This window comes from Aphanomyces invadans (genome assembly GCF_000520115.1).
Source record: "Aphanomyces invadans strain NJM9701 unplaced genomic scaffold supercont1.10, whole genome shotgun sequence".
Taxonomy (NCBI): Eukaryota; Oomycota; class Saprolegniomycetes; order Saprolegniales; family Verrucalvaceae; genus Aphanomyces; species Aphanomyces invadans.
In genome coordinates, this window is record NW_008580155.1 from 70,133 (window position 1) to 70,332 (window position 200).

Here is a 200-nt window from a genome sequence, read left to right on the forward strand (position 1 = left end):
GCAATGGTGAGTTGACTGTCGAATGCGGACGTTTGCATGCACTTGCCGCTGTGACTGCGTCATTTCGATTGTCGAAACGCGCCGACGCCATCGGAATACAAGGCCAACTGGGGCAAATCTTGACGATAGAGTTGGCCGCTACAACGAGTGTGGGCGAGCTTCGACACCAGAACCCCCTGGAAGTCGCTCTGTACGGAATG